General features: G+C 37.6%; 1 protein-coding gene across 1 annotated transcript in view; it reads left to right on the top strand.

The window, feature by feature from the left end:
- The window catches only part of LOC116587173 (protein FAM170A-like), a 932,324-nt gene that overhangs the window by 791,598 nt on the left and 121,623 nt on the right, over positions 1-19,103 (top strand). The window lies entirely within an intron of this gene.

Here is a 19,103-nt window from a genome sequence, read left to right as displayed (position 1 = left end):
TAAAGACTGTGGATTTGAAATATAATGTTTTTAGTTAGCTGGGAATGTCTTGATTTGCCCTCAACTTACAGAGATGGAATAAAACCAAGTAAAAGATGGTCTAGTATAATCATTACTAACTCTGATGGTTACGGAAAGATTCAGGAAAACATCGAAAATTGAGCTGAAGCTTCAAGAATTCAGAAATTGAATTAGAAAAATAAAGGTGATGGGGGAGTATGTTGATTTATTTTCTGAAATTTTTTTTGTACACTTGTGAAAAACTTTTGTTTTAGTTAACCGGGTTTTGAGTTGAGTGTATCTGTAGTCACAAGGGTGGCTGAAAATAATGTACTATCAAATTTCCCAAACAGGGGTGCCTGGGTGGCTCAGTGGGTTAAGGCTCTGCCTTTGGCTCAGGTCATGATCTCAGGGTCCTGGGATTAAGCCCCGCATCGCATCGGGCTCTCTGCTCGGCAGGAAGACTACTTCCCCCTCTCTCTGCCTGCCTCTCCATCAAGTAAATAAATAAAATCTTTAAAAAAAGAAATTCCCCTACCCACTTAAGCCCCCATGTTGCATCACCACTTCCTCATATCAGGGAGATCATATGATAGTTGTCTTTCTCTGCTTGACTTATTTTGCTAAGCATGATGCGCTCTAGTTCCATCCATGTTGTCGCAAGTGGCAAGATTTCATTTCTTTTGATGGCTGCATAGTATTCCATTGTGTATTTATACCACATCTTCTTGATCCATTCATCTGTTGATGGACATCTAAACCATAAGTGACTCTTAATCTCACAAAACAAACTGAGGGTTGCTGGGGGGAGGGGGTTTGGGAGAAGGGGGTGGGATTATGGACATTGGGGAGGGTATGTGCTTTGGTGAGTGCTGTGAAGTGTGTAAACCTGGTGATTCACAGACCTGTACCCCTGGGGATAAAAACATATGTTAAAATAAGTAAATAAATAAATGAATAATTAAAAAAAAATAAAAAAAATAAAAAAATAAAAATAGCAGACCTCATCTGGGGAAAAAAAAAAAAAAAAAAAAAGAAATTCCCAAACAGCCAAATGTAATTTTTAGAATTCCAGTGTAATTAACATGCAGTGTTATATTAGTTTCACATGTGCTATACAACAATTCAACAATTCTATACATTACTCAGTACTTATGAAGATGAGTGTACTCTTAATATCCTTCTCCTGTTTCACCCATTTCCACATCTACCTTCCCTCTAGCAATCACAAGTTTGTTCTCTATATTTAAGAGTTTATTTTATTTTTTGTTTTTCTTTTTTCCCTGGTTCACATTTCTTTTTTAGATATATTCATAAATTTTTACTTTAATTCCGATTAATTGCATACAGTGTTATATTAGTTTTAGGTGCCTTGTAGTGACCCGGCACTTCCATACATGCCTGGTGTTCATCATGATAAATGCACTCCTGAATCTCCACCACACGTTTCATCCATGTCCCATCCGCCTTCCCTCAGGTGACTGTCACTTTGTTCTCTATAGTTAATAATCTGTTTCTTGGTTTCTATCTCTCTCTTCTTTTCCCTCTGCTCATTCGTTTTGTTTCTTAAGTTCCACATATGAGAGAAATCATATGGTATTTGTCTTTCTGTGACGGGCTTATTTTCTCAGCATTATACTCTCTAACTCCATTCATGTTACTTCAAATGACAAGATTTCATTATTTTTTATGACTGAATAGTATTCCACTGTACATATATACACATATTTCTTTATCCATTCCCCTATGGAAAGACAACTTGGGTTGCTTCCATGCCTTGGCTATTATAAATAATGCTGCTATAACCATAACAGTGCATATATCTTTTTGCATTCATGTTTTCATTTTCTTTGGGTAAATACCTATAGTGGAATTACTGCATCACATGATAATTCTTTTTTTTAATTTTTTGAGAAAACTCCATACTGTTTTTCACAGTGGCTAGACAACTTTGCATTCCCATCAAGAGTGCAAACCCCAGGGCTCCTGGGTGGCTCAGTTGGTTAAGCAGCTACCTTCGGCTTAGGTCATGATCCCAGGATCCTGGGATGAGCCCCATGTTGGGCTCTCTGCTCAGTAGAGAGCCTGTTTCTCCCTCTCCATCTGCCTGCCTCTCCGCCTACTTGTGTTCTGTCAAATAAATACATAAAATCTTAAAAAAAGAGTGCAAACCTGTAAAGAGGGTTCCTTTTTCCCAAATCCTCACCAACACTTGTTTTTTGTGTTTTAAATTTAGCCATTCTGACAAGTGTGAGGTGATATGTCACTGTGGCATTGATTTGTATTCCTCTGTTGATGAGTGATGCTAAGCATCTTTTCATATGTTTGTTGGCCATCTGTATGTCTTCTTTGGAAAAATATCTATTCATATCCTCTGCCCATTTCTTAATTGGATTTTTTGTGTTTTTGGCATGGAGCTATACAAGTTCTTTGTGTATTTTGGAAATTAACTCCTTATCAGATTTATCACTTGCAAATATCTATTCTGTAGGTGGTCTTTTTGTTTTGTTGATTGTTTCCTTCTCTGTGCAGAAATTTTTTATTTTGGTGTGGTCCCAGTGATTTAATTTTTCTTTTGTTTCCCTTGACAAAAGGGACATATGTAGAAAAATGTTTCTACTGCTGATGTCAAGGAAATTATTGCCTATGTTTTCTTCTAGGAACTTTATGGTTTAAAGTCTCATATTTAAGTTTCTAATCCATTTTAAAAGTTTTTTGGGGGTATTGTATGAGAAAGTGCCCAGTTTCTTCTTCTTCTTTTTTTTAATTTGCATATTGCTGTCCAGTTTTCTTAACACCATTTGTGATTGTTCCCTACCCCTGTTGGATATTCATTCCTACTTTGTTGAAGATTAATTGACCATATAATTGTTTGCTTTGTTCTTCTTTCTCAAAATTTTTTTGGCTATTCAGGGCCTTCTTTGGTTCCATACAAATTTTAGTGCCATTTATTCTATTTTGTGAAAAATGCTGTTGGTATTTTGCTAACGATTGCATTGTTAACTGTGGATTGCTTTGAATAGTATAGACTTTTTAATAATATCTGTTCTCTCAATCCATTGGCATGGACTATCTTTCCTTCTATTTCTGTCATCTTGACTTTCATCGGTGTTTCACAATATTCAAAGTACATGTCTTTCACTTCGTTGATTAGATTTATTCTTAGGTATTTTACTCCTTTTGGTGTTCCATTGAAAATGGGACTGTTGGGGTGCCTGGGTGGCTCAGTGGATTAAAGCCTCTGCCTTCAGCTCAGGTCATGATCCCAGAGTCCTGGGATCGAGCCCTGCATCAGGCTCTCTGCTTGGCCAGGAGCCTGCTTCCCTTCCTCTCTCTCTGCCTGTCTCTCTGCCCACTTGTGATCTCTGTCTGTCAAATAAATAAATAAAATTTAAAAAAGAAAATGGGACTGTTTTCTTGCTATCTCTTTTTGCTATTCCATTATTAGTATATAGAAATGAAATGCAGCAGATTTCTATGGATTAATTTTTTATTCTGTGACTTTACTTAATTCATTTGCCAGCTCTAGTAGTTTTTTGGTCGAGTCTTTAGGATTTTCTATATACAGTATAATATCATCTGCAGATAGTGAAACTTTTAGTTCTTCCTTGCCAGTTTGGATGCCTTTTATTTCTTTTTGTTGTCTGATTGCTATGACTAGGACTTCCAGTACTACGTGGAATCAAAGTGGTGAGAGTGGACGTCCTTGTCTTGTTCCTGATGTTGGAGAAATAGCCCTCAGTTTTTCACAATTAAGTCTGATGTTAGCTGTGGGTTTTCATATAAGGCCCTTACATTGAAGTATGTTCTCTCTAAACCTACTTTATTGAGGGTTTTTATCTTGAGTGGATGTTGTATTTTGTCAAACGCTTTTTCTACATCTCTTAAAATGATCATGTCATTTTTATCCTTTCTCTTGTAAGTGTGATGTATAACGTTGATTGATTTGTTAATATTGAACCATCCCTATGTCCCTGGAATAAATCCCACTTGACTGTTGTAAACGAGTTTTTAAAATGTGTTGTTAGATTCAGTTTGCTAATATTTTGTCAAGGATTTTTGCATCTATGTTCATCAGAGGTACTGTGCTGTATTCTCTCTCTCTCTCTCTCTCTCTTTCTTTTTTTGGTGTGTATCTGGTTTTAGTATCAGGATAATGCTGGCCTAATAGAGTGAATTTGGAAGTTTTCCTTTGTTTTCTTTTTATTGAAGTAGTTTGAGAAGAATTGGTGTTAACTCTTCACATGTTTGGTAGAATTCAGCTGTGAAGCCATCTTGTCCAGAACTTTCACCTGGGAATTTTTTGATTACTGACTCAATTTAATTGGTTTGTTCAAATTTTATATTTCTTCCTGATTCAATTTTGGGAGGTTATATGTTTCTAGGAATTTATTCATTTTTCCTAAGTTGTCCAATTTGTTGGCATGTAATTTTTTATAAAATTCTCCTATAATTCTTTGTATGTCTATGGTATTATTTCTTCTCTTTCATTTCTAATTTTATTTGAGTTCCTTTTTATTTTTGCAAGACTGGCTAAAGGTTTGTCAGTTTTATTGTTCTTCTCAAGAAACTTGTTCTTCATTTTATTGATTTATTTTTATTTTTTAGTCTCTCCTTCATTTGTTTCAACTTTAATCTTTATTGTTTTCTTCCTTCTACTGGTTTTGAGCTTTGTTTATTCATCTTTTTCTAGTTCCTTTCAGTGCAAGCTTTGGTTGTTTACTTGAGATTTTTCCTGCTTCTTAAAGTAGGCTTGTATTCCTAAAATCTTCCCTCTTAGAACAGTTTTTGCTGCATCCAAATATTTTGTACAATTGTATTTTCATTTTCATATGTCTCATGTAGTTTTTAATTTCTTCTTTGATTTTGATTTCTTGGTTGACCCATTCATTGTTTAGTAGCATATTATTTAACCTCCCTGTATTTGTGTTCTTCCCAAATTTTTCTTTGTGTATATGTGCTTGATTTTTAGTTTCATACCATTGTAGTCAGAAAAGATGCATAATGTGATTACAACCTTTTTGAATTTGTTGAGACTTGTTTTGTGGCCTAACATGCTGTCTATTCTTGATAATGTTCCATGTGCCCTTTAAAAGAATGTGTATCCTACTATTTTTTTGTTTGTTTTTTTTTTTAAATTTTTTTTTAAGATTTTTTTTTATTTATGTGACACAGAGAGAGATCACATGTAGGCAGAGAGGTAGGCAGAGACAGAGAAGGGGAAGCAGACTCTCCGCTGAGCAGAGAGCCCAATGCGGGGCTCAATCCCAGGACCCTGAGATCATGACTTGAGCCGTAGGCAGAGGCTTTAACCCACTGAGCCACCCAGGTGCCCCTATCCTACTGTTTTGGTATGGAATGTTTTGAATATATCTGTTATATCCATCTGGTTCTATGTGTCATTCAAAGCCACTGTTTCCTTATTGATTTTCTGTCTGGATTAAAGGTCCATTGATGTAAGTGGGGGTGTTAATGTTCCCTACTATTATTGTTTTGCTATCAATTTCTTCCTTTAATGTCTGTTACTTGTCACTTTATGTAAGAGGGTGTTCCAACGTCGGGTGCATATTTATAATTATTATATGTTCTTGTTGGATTGTAACCTTTATGATTATGTAGTGTTCTTCTTTATGTCTTGTAATAGTGTTCATTTTAAAGTCTGTTTTGTCCAGTATAAATACTGTTGCCTGGCTTTCATTTTATTTCCATCTGCATGATGAATGTTTTTCTATACCCTCACTTTTCATCAGTATGTGTCTTTAGATTTGGAATAAGTCTCTTCTAAGCAGCGAATAGATAGGTCTTCTTTTTTATGTATTCCATTACCCTGTGTCTTCTGATGGAGCATGTAGTCCATTAATATGCAATGTCATTGTTGATTGGTACATACTGACTGCCATTTTTTTCTACTTTTTTTTTTTAATTGTGTTTTTGTATTTCTTTTCTCTCCCTTCTCTTACTTTCTTCCCTTATGGTTTGATGACTTTCTTTAGAGATATGCTTGGATTCCTTTCTCTATTTTTTGTATATCTCTTAAAGGTTTTTGATTTATGGTTGCCATTAGGTGTATATATAACATCTTATGCATATAGCTGTCTATATGAGGATGATGGTCACTTAAGTCTAAACCCATTCTATTTTTTTTAAGTTTTATTTATTTATTTGAGAGAGAAAAAGAAAGAGAGCAGGAATGAGGAGTAGAGAGAGGGAGAGAATGTAAGTGGACTCGATGCTAAGCACAGATTCCTATGCAGGGCTTGATCTCATGACCATGAGATTATAACCTGAAAGGAAGAGTCAGTTGCTTAACTGAGTGAACCAATTCTAAACTGTCTGAACCAATTCTAAAAGCATTTAATTTCTATTTGCCTTCTCACTACATTTTATGTATATGATGTCATACCTTATATCCTTTTATTTTATGAATCCCTGGACTGATTTTTATAGATATAATTGATTTAATGACATTTAGCTTTAATCTATACTTGTTTTATAAGTGATTAATGTACTTATATTATGTTTGCATGTCTCTGTGTATTTTTTTTTCTTTCTAAATTTCTCCCTGATTATGGACTTACTTCCACTCAAAGAATCCCCTTTAATGTTTCTTGTAAGGCTGGCTTAAGGGTGATGAATTCCTTTAACTTTTGCTTGTCTAGAAAACTCTTTGTCCCTCCTTCTATTCTGAATGATAGCTTTACTGGATAGAGTATTTTTAATCGCATTTTTTTTTCCTTTCATATCATGCCACTCTCTTTTGGCCTGCAAAGATTCTGCCAATAAATCAGCTGAAGCTTTATGAAAGTTCCCTTGTAGGTAACTGTTTTCTCTTTGCTTGGTGCTTTAAAAATTCTCTTTGTCACTACTTTTTGCTATTTTAATTATTATAAATCTTGGTGTAGACCTCCTTGGGTTGATTTTGTTGAGGGCTCGCTGGGCCTCCTGGATCTGGATGTCTTTTATTTTTTTTTTTTCCTCAGGATTAGGAAAGTTTCACCTATTACTTCTTCAGATAAATTGTCTGTCTGCTTTTCTCTCTCTTCTCTTTCTGGAATTCCTATAATGCAGATGTTGTTATGCTTGTTGATGTCACTGTGTTCCCTTAACCTTACTTATTATTCTTTTTTATTTTTGCTGTTTAGATTGCCTGCTCCTTCAGTTCACTGGTCTGTTCTCCTTCTTCCTCTAGTTTATGTATTCCCTCTAGTGTATTTTTTATTTCAGTTATTGAGTTCTTCATCTTTTATTGGTTCTTTTTTAGATTTTCTATCTTTTTGATGAAGATCTCACTGAGGTCCTCCACTCTTTGTTCAATCCCAGTAAGTATCTTTATGACCATTAGTTTGAATCCTGTATCAGGCATATTGCTTATCTCCATTCATTTAGCTGTATTGGTATGATTTTGTCCTGTTCTTTTATTTGGAAAATATTCCTCTACCTCTTCATTTTGTCTAACTCTTTGTGTTTGTTTCTGTTTATTTGGAAAGTCAATTATGTCTTCTGATCTTGAAACCAGTGGCTCTTCTCTTCATCATGAAGAGAAGATCCTTGAATGCCCTGTAGTGCAATGTTCTCTGTTCACCAGAATCTGGTGCTTCAGGGATATCTCCTATGTGTATTGTGTGCACCCTACTATTATGGTTGAGCCACATTTGCCTTCAGTCCAGTCAGATGTAATGACTCTCTTTGCCTGTTGTAGGCAGAAATTGGTCTCTGTGACATTATTACACAGCCAGTCTAAGGCCACCTTGGGCTCATAGTTTGGTCAGACCAGATTCCTGCTCTCAGCCAATGCTGAACTTCTAGTGGGCATTCCCTGCATTGTCCCCTAAGAGGCTTTTGTTGGTAGGTGGGGTCTGCATTCAGACCAGATGTCTGTCCCTAGTCTCTCTTTGTGGATCATGGTGACCCTGAACTACTGGGCTCTCACTTTATGCTGTCCCTTGAGAGGATTCTGTTGGTGGGTGGGGCTGGCAGTCAGATTGAATGTCTGTTCCAGCTTATTACAGGGGCTGCAGCTGAAGAACATATGTGTGATTATCTTCCCTTCTCCTTAGGGCAAGAGACACTTTGAAATTGATGTTGGCCACTGTTGTCAGGGCTGCTTGCAGTGTGAGACATGTCAGGTATGGCTTTGGAGGGGCTCCTGAGGAGTAGCTTGGGCAAGTTGGATAGGACAGATCCACAGCAGAATGTACAGGTGGGATGTGTGGTGTTAGAATGCTAGGTGTTGAGTTCATCCTAGAGTTCCCAAAGGTGTTGGGGTATCTAGGTTGGGAACTGGGTCAGGGGAAGAGATGGACTTGTGAGCTCTTACCCTTGAAGAAGTTTCCTAACAATTTCTGCCCCTCGAAGGCATGTTCTGAGATTAATAAATACATCTCCTTCATGTATACCTCAGGTGCTTTTCAAACTGCTGATCAGTGCTGTGTCTCAGCTGGGTTATTTGTTATACTTTTTTTTTAAGGGTGGGGAGTCAGTTTCTTATCTTCCTCAGGCTCTTCTAGAGCTGAGGTTACTGATTTTTAAAGTTCTTGGTGTTAAGCCCCTCTGATTGTAAAAACTCATGAAGTTAAGCCCCTCTGATATTCTGATTTTCAAAGCCAGATGTTAATAAGAACTCATCTTCCCAGTGCAGGTCCCTTATGCCTGGGGTGCTTGGTGTGGGGGGGGTCTGTTCCTCTCCCTTCTCTCTTCTTGTGGTATCCCCACAATTTATGGTTAGTCTTAAAGGTTTGGTTCCCAACTGGATCCTGCCCTTCCTACCATTTTTGATGTAGCCCCCTCTCTATGATAACTGTGGGGATTCTGTTCTATCAGTCTTTGATTTATTTTCTAATGTAGCTGTTATCTAGGTGTGTCCATGGGACAAGGTGAACTTAGGAGCCTCCTGCTCCACCATTATCCCCGGATCCCCCAGTTGTTTTTGGTTTTTTTCCTCCTTTTAGAGTCAAATAGGAAGAACAGAAAGTAAGGACTAACTTTTATATTTTTCTAAGACATCTGGTGACTTTTCAGGCTAGGCTATTTGAATAGTCTGCTGAACCTTGACTCATCACATTAACTAAAGCAGCCTGAAATTTATTATAGGAAAGTTAAGTCACCTCTGTAAGTCAAAGATTCTCATAAATTATTTTCATTATGGACTAATAGGCTGTGAAGATTATAATCTTTCCAAGACTTGAATGGATTATTTTTGTGTTCTATGGGAAGTTACAAGTTGTTTTAAAGCTTTGGCCATTTAGAGGAAATCAGTTACATTTCCATCATAGTATCATTTAGTCATGCCCTGACCAGACATTTTGTGGGCATCAATGAAGAACAGCATTATTTCTTTTTTTTTTTTTTAAACAGCATTGTTTCTTTACAAGTATAATGAGTGATAAATATTTTACACTATGGTTTGTTTTCAAGTTTGAGAGGAGGTCAAATTAAGTAATATCCATTTATAACAATTATGATAAACTACCAATTTTTGCCATATTTCTTTCAGCCCAGCTATTAATTGTGATAAATGCCTTCCTTACACACTTTAGTTTAGCACTCTTCAGAATTCTGTGAGGAAAATGAGAAAACCAAAGCAGAGAAAGTTTAATGACTCACCAAAAGTAACACAAGAGGCAAGTAAGAAAGTCAGAATTCAAACCTAGACCTATTTGATCAACACAGGCATTTCTTTAAAAAAATATATTTAAATTCAATTTAATTAACATACAGTATATTATTATTCATAGGTAGAATTTAATGATTCATCAGTTGCATATAATACCCAGCAAATGCCTTCTTTAATGTCCATCCTCTTACCCTATCCCCCAGCCACTTCCCCACCAGCAACCCTCAGTTTGTTTTATCCAGTTAAGAGTCCCTTATGGTTTGCTTCCTTCTCTGTTTTCATCTTATTTTATTTTTACTTTCCTTCACCTATGTTCATCTCTTTTGTTTTTTAAATTCCACATATAAGTGAAATCATATGATATTTGTCTTTCTCTGACTTATTTTGCTTATTAGCTTAATACCCTTTAGTTCCATCAATGTCATTACAAATGGCAAGATTTTATTCTTTTTGATGGTGGAGTAATATTTATACACACACACACACACACACACACACACACACACTTCTTTATCCATTTGTATGAACACCTGCATTTTAATTCCTCCTCAATTAAGTGGGGGTAATTGCTTTCCCAAAGTTATTGGTGCGTTAACCAGCTGGTTTATTACAAATGACAGAACCCAGCTTAAAATAGCTAACTAAAAGAAAAAAAAGTATTGGAAGGATATAGGGGTGATCTATAAAACTTGTAAAGAAACTACAGTTGTTTCAGGGGTCATGGATAGAACCAGGATCTGGAATAAAATTAGATCAATTTCTCCTTTGTTTCCTATATTGCAATAGACCCCAAAATTTTACACATGCCTTTTTTTTTTTTTTTAAGATTTTATTTATTTATTTGAGAGAGAGAAATCACAAGTAGTCGGAGAGGCAGGCAGAGAGAGAGAGAGAGGGAAGCAGGCTCCCTGCTGAGCAGAGAGCCTGATGCAGGACTCGATCCCAGGACCCTGAGATCATGACCTGAGCCGAAGGCAGCGGCTTAACCCACTGAGCCACCCAGGCACCCTACACATGCCTTTTTTTAATCTTTGCAAAAATTGTGTGGATAAGCTGCTAGTATTTATTTTGATAGCCATGAGAACTAAGACATAACAGGTGAATTGATTTGCCAAAGATGGGTGGCTGATTGGTCACAGGGACAGTATTAGAGCCCAGCCCTACAGACACTTGTACCATGCTCTGTTAATCTACTTGTGTCTTAAAATCCCAAGTGTATCAGTGTTAAAGTCTTTTTTTATTTTAGTTATATAGGCAGGCCAATGGAGATATTAATACTTTTTAAGGAGAAAACCAAATTGATATTTGAGCTTCTCCTATACCTCAAATAGTCTTATGAATATGCCCAAATGAAACCCAGGGGGAAAAAAAACCTATCAATCTACATCTTATTTAAAGTGTTTGGCATTGGGCGCCTGGGTGGCTCAGTGGGTTAAGCCGCTGCCTTCGGCTCAGGTCATGATCTCGGCTCGGGGTCCTGGGATGGAGTCCTGCATGGGGCTCTCTGCTCAGCAGGGAGCCTGTTTCCTCCTCTCTTTCTCTCTGCCTGCCTCTCTGCCTACTTGTGATCTCTCTCTGTCAAATAAATAAATAAAATCTTTAAAAAAAAATAAAATAAAAAAAATAAATAAATAAATAAAAAATAAAATAAAATAAAGTGTTTGGCATTATACTATCTTGTTAAATGGAAGGTTATCTTTACCAGTAGGATTTAATTAATTTCTCTTTTTAAAAATTCATTAAAATGATTTTCTAACAGATAGCTATTGTAGACTATAACATTTGATTTGTAGCTGGTTTTCAGTAGGAAGAAAGCTCTTTGAATAAAAAAATTTTCCATATTATTTTCTTAAATTTAACCTTATGTTGACCTGATAATAAAATAAAAGTGAAGCTCCAATTAGTTTCTGTGACTTAAAACAAATTTTATCTTTTGCTGTGTAAGTGACTTCAAATGGACAGGTTTTCAAAGTAGATGTCTTAGCCACAAGATGGTGTCTTAACATTAGCAACCAATGGGTTTAGCTTATAAATAGAATTGACTTGACGTGGCAAAATGTTTTTCAAGTTGAAAACGCCAAGTGCCCATGCATAAAAATAATTACTCCGTAGCCTGTATTCTTGTGCAAAATGTACTTGGGAAAATGAATTGTTCAACTCAATTTGACTAACTCTCTTTGTTGTAGATTTGTATTTATTTACATTAATGCTACACTGGAGTACTCAGTTCATTAACTTCTAATTTAGCTAAAACAGAGGGGAAACTGTTTTCCTTGCAAGTCGCAACAGATTTTCAAATGGCACAATAGTTGAGCTTCATATGATGTTCATTTATTGTACGTCATGAGAGATACACTTAAGGGTTTAAGGTTTTTGTAGTTTTTTTTAAATTTCTGTAATGGTTTGCTTTCGAAATCAGAGATGGTAACATCCAGTTTATCTTGAAACTGGCTGCTTTTAAAATTTGAATATGGTAAGTTGGATATTACTTTTTGAATTTAACATTGTTTTCTGCTTTCAAAAACTAACATTTATTCCAAGGATCCTGAGTAATCTCTGCTCCTAATAATTCTTACTAGTTATCACTAACTGTAGAACATATGTAGAGATTTTCTAATGCCAGATCCTGGGGGGAAAGAGGCTGGATGTGTTCTGTTGCTTTTAGGAGAGTCTGAATAAAAGAAGAAATTGTTTTAGAAAAATGAAGTACACTGATAATAACCTCTAACTCCATTTTAACACTAAAGGAACACTAAACACTAAAAGAAAGCTAGATTTGCACTACCACTGAAAGTGGTAGTTTTGGGGGTGTCCTTGTGGCTCAGTTGTTAAGTTAAACGTCTGCCTTCAGCTCAGGTCATGATCCCAGGGTCCTGGGATCAAGCCCTGCATCAGGCTCCCTGCTCAGCAGGAAGCCTGCTTCTTCCTCTCTCACTTGCCCTGCTTGTGCTCTCTCTCTCTCTCTGTCAAATAAGTAAATAAAATCTTTAAAAAAAAAATCACTTGGTTATGTCAGAGGGTGAAAAAGAAATGCATTAAACTGAGATATATTAGAATCACTTCATAAGTTATTCTCTATGTTAATGGTATGTATAAGTGTCCATTTATAGAAATTAGGGAAATAAATCTGACTATATATTAGAATAAAAAATATACATATTTTTGAACCTAGTGCCACCTTTAAAACCTATTCTACAGAAATGAAAGTGACAGTCTATAATGGCATGTACAGTATAAAATAATCTCTACTTCAGCATCATTCATGGAAGCCAAAAATAAAAACAAAAGAAAACTAACAAGGACAATGCCCTCAAAAAAATGAATGATTGAATACATTATAGTATGCCTACCTGGTGGAATATTATTTAGCTGATAAAAGAATGACCTAATGTTATGAAGCTCTATGAATTGGCTAGAGGAATTTATGCTATGTATTGTTGAATGGGAAAATTAAGGGATTTATAATAAAATCCCCTTACAAAAAACACAACAGTGAGCACCTAGGTGGCTCAGGTGGTTCAGCGTCTGACATTGGCTCAGGTCATGATCTCAGGGTTCTGGGATCAAGGTTTGAGTCCAGCTCTCCCCTCAGTGGCGAGTCTGCTTCTCCCTCTCCTCCTTTCCCTCCCCCTGGTTGTGCTCTCTCTCTCTCTCAAATAAATAAATAAAATCTTTAAAAAACCAAACACAGCAGAAACTAGCCATTCTGACAGGTGTGAAGTGATATCTCATTGTAATTCTGATTTACATTTCCCTGATGATGAATGGTATTGAGCATCTTTTCACATACCTATTGACATCCACATGTTGTCTTTGAAAAGATGTCTATTTATGTCATCTGCCCATTTTTCAGACTGTATTTTTTGGTGTTGGGTTATGTAAATTCTTTCTATATTTTGAATATTAAACTCTGATTGGATATGTCATTTGCAAAGAGGAAATAGAGTAAAAAATATTGTAATAATTTTGTGTGGTGACAGTAACTATTCTTATCATAGTGAGCATTTTGTAATGTATGTAAGTCAAATCATTATGTGGTACACCAGAAATGAATATAATATTGTATATCATAATATAAGATAATATTGTTATACTTCAATTTTAAAGTTTTTTTTGTGAAAAATTTCAGAAAAATCTTACATATTTAAAACACAAATGTATCTGTGTATGGCCCTACATATTTATATATGATTAAATAGACATGGAAGAATTCATATTAGTTTATTTATATGGGATCCTTCTTGAAGGCTCTCATAGTCAGGTTCCCCAGAGAGTAGACTGAGTTAGAGATCAGCGTGTGGGAGTTCTATGGAGGAATTCTCCTCTGATGAACCAAGGAAGGGCAATGAAGTAAAGTAGGTTAAGCTGAAGGAGGGGCTGAGACTCGACACAACCATAGCAGCAGCTCCCCCAGGGGCTCTCCGGAGCTGGGATGTTACTTCATGATCATTGCAAACTAGAGTAAGGGGACCTATTTGCTCTGCCTTCTGTCTGCTTTCTCCCTTTCAACCCTCTTCACTGGTCATGGCATGTAGACTGCCCCCAGGTATGAGGTGTGATGTTGGGGCTGCAGCTCTCCTTAGCTGATGCTTAATCCTCAGAAGGGAGGATTCAGCTGTGAGCCATCAAATGTCAACAGTTCCAGCAGCGGAAGGGATAAGCCTGTTAGTCTTGAAAGTGGTAAGGAAATCAGGGGGTGCCTGGGTGGCTCAGTGGGTTAAAGCCTCTGCCTTCGGCTCAGGTCATGATCCCAGGGTCCTGGGATCGAGCCCCATATCAGGCTCTCTGCTCAGCAGGGAGCCTGCTTCCTCCTCTCTCTCTGCCTGCCTCTCTGCCTACTTGTGATCTCTCTCTGTCAAATAAATAAAATTCTTTAGAAAGTGGTAAGGAAATCGGTTTGGCACACCATAACATCCTCTAAAGAGTTAGGTGAAGAGCAATGTGGTTGAAGTGGGGGAAGAGAGAGGAAGAGGTATCCATGCAAGAAAAGAGAAAAATAATTTTAATGAAAGCATTTAAGCAAGTGGTAAATGTGCATCAATATTGCAAGTGCTCTGGGAGTAGCAATGCTATGAAAAATTCATAATGCTTTACCTGAAACGACCTTCCAGAACCTTCCTTGAGCCAATTTTCTGGGTCATCACAACTTCTCAAGGCACTGTAGTTTCTCTGACAATGTTGAAAAGATAATGCTCAGGAAAGAAGAATTGAGAAGTAAGCTTAAATATTTCATTTTTAGAAGGAGTAAAGGGCTTATGAAGGAAGTTACATCTTCTGTACATTTATTGCACTATTTTGGCTGTGGTAATGATATTCTTCCTCAGGTGCTGTATTTGGAGAAAAAAAAAATTGCCTTGAGTAAACAGATAAGCATGTTGATAACATACGGTGCCTTTATGTTTTAATAGTAATGGTCTGAACCACTTTAGCTAGACTATGCATACAGCTTTGTAGTCTGATTCATTTATTGAATAGCTATCAGACGCCAGGCAGATTATGAGGCCCTGGGGATTGGAGACTAAACCCTTAGTGATTCACAGCCTTGCAGGATAGACAGATAAAACAAGGGACAATCACAGAGTGATAAAGGCTGGGGTGTAGACAGAGTTCTGTGGGAGCTCCACTGACTACCCAAATACGAAACAGAAGATTGCAGGTTTATGATGTCAAAGCTTCCAGGCATAGGAAACTTCTGAATTGTGGGGTGGATATCGGGGCAGGTGAATGATAAGGAAGAAGATCTGAGTGCAGGAAGGGTACGTTCAGGTTGCTTGAGTAGTCCAAAATGCTGTCGTGGAGAATGTAAGTTGTATGCATTGGGATGAGAACAAGGGTGTCAGCAGATTATGAGGCAGAAAGCAGCAGGGAGATCATGGTCAGAGTCCTACAGGGAACATAAGGCATGGTCAAATGGGGTAAACTGAGGAGAGTATAACAAAGCAGCTGTTTACGAAGATGTGGTGGGGGAATGGGGCATGGGTTGGACATTTCTACCTTAGGCCTAATGCAGCAAGACATAGAGGGGTTATGAGAGCCTGGGGACAGAGGGTCTGAGTAGAGGGAGCTGCCTTCCTTGCAGGAGGCCTGGTTTCTGAGGAGGAATGCTACAAACCTGCAGTAGCGTTGAAAGCAGGCAGCTGGGAGAACAGATGCCTTGATGGGACCACAGGGCACACTAGCCCATGGATGGGTCTGTGTTGTTTAGAATGGAGACAGGTGAGAGAGCAGGGAGTGGTTCTGGAGGGGCAGACACATCTCTTCCTGTGTAGGTGCAGCTACAGAACTGAAGACTAAGGAGGAGGTAAGTAGAAGAGCGAGGGAAGGAAGTGATTTCCAACAAGAGAGCAATGTGGCAAGATTCTGTGGCGGGAGTGTGCATAGTGAATCTGGAGACTAAAAACAGTGCCCATGCAGTGAGGGGTGAGAGGGAAAAGAGGTGGGGAGTGATGTTAGAGAGCTCTCGTGAGGCAGACTGTACAGGGCCATTCATGCCAAATTAAGTAGTTTGTCTGTATTCCCAAGAACAATGCAGCACCATAGAAAGTCTGATCACGTGTAGCATCATCATCTGATTTTGTTTTGTAGAAATCACTCTCCTGTTGGAGAGCAGACTGGGTCAGAGTGGATGTGGGAAGGCAGCTTGGAAGATGGGGACAGCGGTCTGAGCGAGCCATCGTGGTGGCCTACACTAGGGTAGAGAGTGGTGGTGGAGAGCCAGAGGGTGGACACAGTGGAGAAATACTTAGCAGGTAAAAATCAAGAGAACTTGGAGACCATTAAGACTTGGAGGCTGAGGTAAAAGGAATGATTAAGCAGGATTATGAGGTTTCTAACTAGACTGGAAACACTTGTGAAAAAATTCCCTTTCCTTTTGTGATAATCCTTTTCTTCTTTGTAGCCCCACTAGCTCTTGATCCAAGTCCTCATTTATTGTAAAGATCATCTCTTCATTTATGCTCGACCCTGTTCCCTGTGTTAGATGATGAACTCATCTCCTTTTCTTACTTGCCAAATCATTGTTTCGCCGATTTTCACCCATGAGTGTCCTCCTCTTGGTTTGTTCACATCTCACTTCTTCCTAACCTTCTCCTCTGGATGTGCCCTGTGTGAGCATATACATTGAAATTACCCACTTATAATTTCCATTTATTTCCATCTTGCTCTTGCTTCTTCATGAACACCTTTTGGCTATCAAAGATCCATCTTTTGCCCTTTCAAGATTACTAATACACAGTGTCCAGGTATTTCAAAACCCAGAGTAGCCAAAAATAACATAGTTTATCCTAAAACTGTTAGGTTATTCCTAGGACACATTTTGTATTTGTCTAAAAAGAAATATTTGAAATAAATCTATCATTTTCCTGTTTCAACACTGGCAGATGCTCCTGAATTCATGTCAATAAAGGAGAAAATAGAGGCGCTTCAATCGTTTTGTGTGGATCCTGTTCCCTTAAAGGAAAATTATTTTTCCCATGTGACTGTATGAACCCAGTAGTGTGTATATATATCTCAATAATGACAGTGGAATACTAACAACCAAGAAATTGAACTTAGGTACTGCTGACATTTGTGACATTTTCGCTGCCAATTAACATGACGGAAAGTGCATCTAATAATTAAGAGTGTGACATCACTATATTCCATTAATGACTATAGTTAGATTAATAATCATTTATTCTTGAAAATTAAGCATTAAGTGCACCTTGGCTGGCAGAAAAAAGCATGTTCTACTTCAGAAAAGGAATTCTGCAGAGCTTTGGTCTTGAATCCTTTCCTAGGAAGGAAAATGATAGAAAGGAAATGCCCAGAATCTGGAATTAAAACCTCAGTGTCTGAATCTGATTTAACCACTGACTAACGCTGTGACTTATAAGTCTCGGTTTTTTCATCAGTGAAGTGGAAAAGTCACCTAAATTGTAGAGTTGAGAGAGACAGCTTGATCAGGGGGAGGGACAGAGGCAGAGGGAAAGAGAGAATCTCAAGCAGACTCTGCATTGAGCCTGTAGCCCCAGGAAGACTTGAACTTATGACCCTGAGATCATGTCCTGAGCTGAAACCAAGAGTTCGATGCTTAACTGACTGAGCCACCCAGCCACCCCTGTTAACTAAATTTTAAACAGGAACACCACCTCTAATTCAATTTTCTTTGCCTCCACAATAAATTGGTTCCTATATTACTACACACAGTATTTCAGAGATGCTTATTTTTAGATGGAAGAAATGCCTGACAGAACAAAAAAACATTTAGAATGATACTGTTAACAGAACAATCAGTTACCTACTTTAGTGAATATACAGATAATTCTTGTTTTGCATGTTACTGCAAGGCTATAAACCTGACCTTGGAAGTTGAAACCATGCAAAGTGATGATCTGAATAACCACTGGGAAAAATTATGATTGTTGTGTGACCTTTAAAATTGTGTTGTTGAAACATTGAACACTCTCTTACTGTTGGATATAAATATTCAGGGAAATGAAAAAAAAAAACAGTAAGACTGGTATTTATTTAGGACACTATAATTTAGAAGGTTAGAAACTATGAGAATTAAAGTGTTTTATTTTGTTCTTTGAAAAAAAACATCAAGTGTAGTTTCATCTGTGTTTTGCCTTTTCCTCTAATACAACTTAGTGTATGGAGTCATGGTCTTCTTTTCACATCCTGATGAATTGCAGTACCCCCTGTAAAATTTGGATTTATTTCCAAAATTTCATCTTTCGCACTTAAAAAAAAAAAAGATTTTATTTATTTATTTGACAGAGAGAGATCACAAGTAGGCAGAGAGGCAGGCAGAGAGAGAGAGGAGGAAGCAGGCTCCCTGCTGAGCAGAGAGCCCAATTCGGGGCTCGATCCCAGGACCCTGAGATCATGACCTGAGCCGAAGGCAGAGGCTTTAACCCACTGAGCCACCCAGGTGCCCCTCATCTTTTGCACTTTTGATGTTGTGAAATATCTCCAAAAGTTTTTTCATGGGAAGTCTTTCCCTGACCTTCCCCCCCACCCCCATTGTGTCACTTCTCTGTCATATCTTCAATCATGTCATTATAACTGCTCATTTAGGTCCATAAATTCTATTCACACCCAATTTCTCTTCCAGCAGTATTGCATTTTTACCTCTTCGTTATACTTTCACCTTTTGACCAGTATTCTCTTTGGATTATCCAAAGTTACCAAACATTACCTGGGTTTGTCACCGAGAGACTGGCGGGGGGGCAATACAACTTTATGGTTCTCTGTCTGAAAGTAAACTGGGAAGCAGATGCACAGTGATCAATCAGCAACCCACTTTGAAAGAAGTAACATGACTGGTAACTGATCATGATGTGCATCTGCTACTTATATAGTGATTTGTGGGTTAAAGACTTAGCTCCAAAGTGTGTTCTTGGTGCAGGTTGCTCAGAGTAAATATACCGTGGTAAATGAAATTTGAACCATGTTGCTGTTGTACTTGTTATTTAACTACACTGTGGTAACTGAAATTCATGCAAAT

This window comes from Mustela erminea, chromosome 3 (genome assembly GCF_009829155.1).
Source record: "Mustela erminea isolate mMusErm1 chromosome 3, mMusErm1.Pri, whole genome shotgun sequence".
In the NCBI taxonomy this organism is placed as follows: domain Eukaryota; kingdom Metazoa; phylum Chordata; class Mammalia; order Carnivora; family Mustelidae; genus Mustela; species Mustela erminea.
This window is presented reverse-complemented; position numbering and strand designations above follow the sequence as displayed.